The sequence below is a fragment of the Podarcis pityusensis genome (genome assembly GCF_964106645.2).
Source record: "Podarcis pityusensis genome assembly, chromosome: 11".
Lineage (NCBI taxonomy): Eukaryota > Metazoa > Chordata > Lepidosauria > Squamata > Lacertidae > Podarcis > Podarcis pityusensis.
Genome location: NC_138036.1, coordinates 35934227 through 35937755, shown reverse-complemented (window position 1 = coordinate 35937755; position 3529 = coordinate 35934227). Strand labels below are relative to the sequence as shown.

Genomic DNA, 3529 nt, shown 5'->3' with positions numbered 1-3529 from the left:
TTTTATTATTATTATTCTCTGTGCCAGAGTTCCTTTTAATGCTTTTGAAAATAAAGTTTAAATACAATCAATTGACATGCAGAGATGTTTGTTCCCATTTTTGAAGATAAAGAGCTCCTTCTCTTAAAAGAAATTGTAGCAACCAAATACAAAATGCTATTTTTATTTCACAAAATGAAATGTAATTGTTTAGAGCTCCCCCCCTTACAAGAGCACTTTGTAACCAAAGGGAAGAAATATAGTGCGATCTGCTATGTTTAATGATGACACAATATCTTTAGATTGTATCTGGTTTTGAACATTGCCACCTCCACCTCCACTGAATATCATGTCCTGTAGATGCAGCCTCCAGACAGGTGAGATTCACATTCCCGTAATGTGCTGTCCTGTGGCTGTGGGTAGATTGTGTGCCTCCCCCGATAGAATGGCCAAGCTAATTCTAGTAGACATCACAATGAGTCCATGGGAAAGAGCCTACCCATGTGGATGCATCATTGACACATAGCTTCCATCCATGTGGGAAGGCATCAAAGATGATTGACTCTCAGATGGTTGGCTGCTGCATCAGTAGAGCACTGAATGCTAAGGAGTGATGGGGAGCTCACTCCCTTGGACCACCAAAGGTTTCGAAGTATGCGAGAAGCAAGATACCTCACTCAATTCTCTCTCCTTTATGCCAGTTTCGGATACAAATGAAAGCAATGAGGGCAATGAAATCTCATTGGGGTAAATGCCATTTTAGATACCAGAGACTGAACAAAATTGACCAAATATAATTTTGGTGGGATCCCTCCACTGCATCCAAAATTTAGTTCCAAATCCCCCTTTTTTGTAGCAGTTCTAAACATGTGGCAGTAAATTACAGTTTTTGTGTTTCAGCTTATTACTTTTCAATGTTTCTGCCAAGTGCATAAAAGTAAGTAATGAAGCATCACACTCATCTGAGTGACACCACGAGTCCCTGCATGAAGCTATGCATTGATCCTCTGTGCTAAAAAGCTGCATTTTCATACAGAACTAATGAAGAAGTTTCTAACTTAGCCACTTTCTGATAAACAAATAAATAAATATGAGGTTAGGAGTGCAGACAGGCCTGTAGTTTGAGAAGCAACTCCTCAAATATCTTCCTATTATGAACTTCAGGTGTGGGGCACTCCCATACCTTTCAACATTTCTCTGATGAAAATAATGACACCCTAAACAACAACAACAAAAACAACAACAACATCCCGCCCATCTGACTGGGTTGCCCCAGTCACTCTGAGTGGCTTCCAACATACATAAAAAATAATAAAACATTAAACATTAAAAAAACTTCCCTATAGCTTCAAATGTCTTCTAAAGGTTGTATGGTTACTTATCTCCTTGGCTCGGATGTTGCATAACCTGCAATATTTCTCCAATGAAAATAAGGACGTCCTACCATACCCAGGACGCGGGTGGCACTGTGGTCTAAACCACAGAGCCTAGGGCTTGCTGATCAGAAGGTCGGCGGTTCGAATCCCCACAATGGGGTGAGCTTCTGTTGCTCAGCCCCTGCTCCTGCCAACCTAGCAGTTCGAAAGCACGTCAAAGTGCAAGTAGAGAAATAGGTACTGCTCTGGCGGGAAGGTAAACAGCGTTTCTGTGTGCTGCTGTGGTTCACCAGAAGCGGCTTAGTCATGTTGGCCACATGACCCAGAAGCTGTACGCTGGCTCCCTCGGCCAATAAAGTGAGATGAGCGCCACAACCTCAGAGTCAGTCACGACTGGACCTAATGGTCAGGGGTCCCTTTACCTTTACCTTACCATACCCTCCAGCATTTATCTGACGAAAATAGGGATGTCCTAAGGAAAAGCAGGATATTTTGGGATCAAATCAGAAACTGGATGGCTTCTGTAAATCCGGCACTGTTCCTGGAAGATAGGGAAACCTGGAGGGTCTGCTCTCCACCCCACATTTAGATTAGGACTGTGCTGGGAGCAAAGGGTTAAAGCTCCCCCTCCTTGGCCTTGATCTGGCTTAAGCTCCTATTTGTTAAATAAAATCATGCTAGCTGTCATAGTGCAAAGCTAAATGATGAGAATAATGCCATGTCTAGTTTGGTCCCAAGAGAAGATCTGCACTGGCTTTGTAAAATGTATTTTACACCTACACTTCCCATCTTCCTTTAAGTACGTTAGAAAATGTTTTATTTGCAGAATTGGGAACATCAGTCGCTCATATTGAGATTTTTCTCCACCTCTGCCTAAGTTCAGTCCTTCTATTTACTTTCTGTGTTTCACAGCACATGCTGTTGTTTCAACATTTCATTTGCGGAATCGAAATGGAGGAACAAATAAAGGTACAAATTGTGAAGTATAGCCAGAAGGCTTTGACAGAAAGAACAGCAGGACTACTTCATCTTTATAGCATTTGATTCAGTGACACTGCAACTGACAAGGTTTCTGCTCTGAGCATTTAATTCTGCAATTTAAAGTACTATTCAAGAAAACATAAAAGGAAGTATGTCTGATTCAGTGGTCATACACATTCTTCGCAAAATATAATGTGACATAAACCCTATTGAATATGATTTTACTGTTAATGTGGCTATTTTGCTACCTGTCCAACTGCTATGCATATGTATGAAATACAGCTATTATTGCAGTTTGCAGGTGCTGGGGCCTCAATCTTTATCAGTGAGCAATTAACAATCCATTATCTGCAATAGGAAGTGAGCTCCGGGGTTTTAAATTCACCACACAGTTGTCCATAAACTGTGTTTATGTTGTGCAAATGAAACAAAAAGTAACAGCACAAGGAGTAGATTATTCTGAAACCAACCAATATTGTTTGGTCATCACATTCTTTTTCCATTCCATTATATTCTGCTAACTACCTCTTGCCTCATCAGGTTGGGGGAGAATGAAAAGCTTTTGTAGACCGATATGAATCCATAGAAAAGCTGCCGAGACTTTGAATGAGGACCGTTATAGCTTTCATAATGGCTTTTGTAATTGTGTTTTAATATTTTGTCCTACTCAACCTTTTTAGATAAGGTAAAGAAAGGTAAATGAGTATGCCAAAATCAAACAGCAGGCCACCCATTTATTTGTATTTAAGAAGGTTTCCGGGTTATTATATAAAGATTTACACTGCACTGCTTTTATAATTTTGGAGTAAATAATGGGAGAGAAACTACACAACCACGGTTAAAGAGGAAGAAATGGCTTAGGTTGCAATCATGTGAGTGCTTATGGGGAAAAGCTCCAATAAATGATCAATCACTTTCGTGTCACTTCCAAAAAATCAGCTCCCATGGTTGGACTTGCTTCTGTGTAATTATGGATAGGATAGGGGGAAATAAAAGTCATGGCATCAATTATCTTGGTAATCATAAGTTTCCTGAAAACATGCCAGAATCAACCAAAAAGTTGGTCATGCAGGAGGAAATTTATTGCACTTTTGCATGAACACTAACTCATAGAGTAATTATGTGTCTTTGCGGGCAGGGAAGTCCTTAACTCACAGGAGGTTTGAGACCCATCGGCTACCCTCACGTGGATT

At 40.4% G+C, this 3529-nt stretch overlaps 1 long non-coding RNA gene across 2 annotated transcripts; it reads left to right on the top strand.

Moving 5' to 3' along the window:
• The first annotated feature begins 530 nt into the window (after positions 1–530).
• Positions 531–2495, top strand: LOC308458845. 2 transcript variants are annotated; one of them, XR_013977724.1, is made up of 2 exons: positions 531–631; positions 2268–2495. It is a non-coding gene; the product is annotated as an uncharacterized lncRNA (long non-coding RNA). The 2 variants fall into 2 exon arrangements; XR_013977725.1 differs by having other exon boundaries at positions 531–726.
• Positions 2496–3529: the final 1034 nt, after the last annotated feature.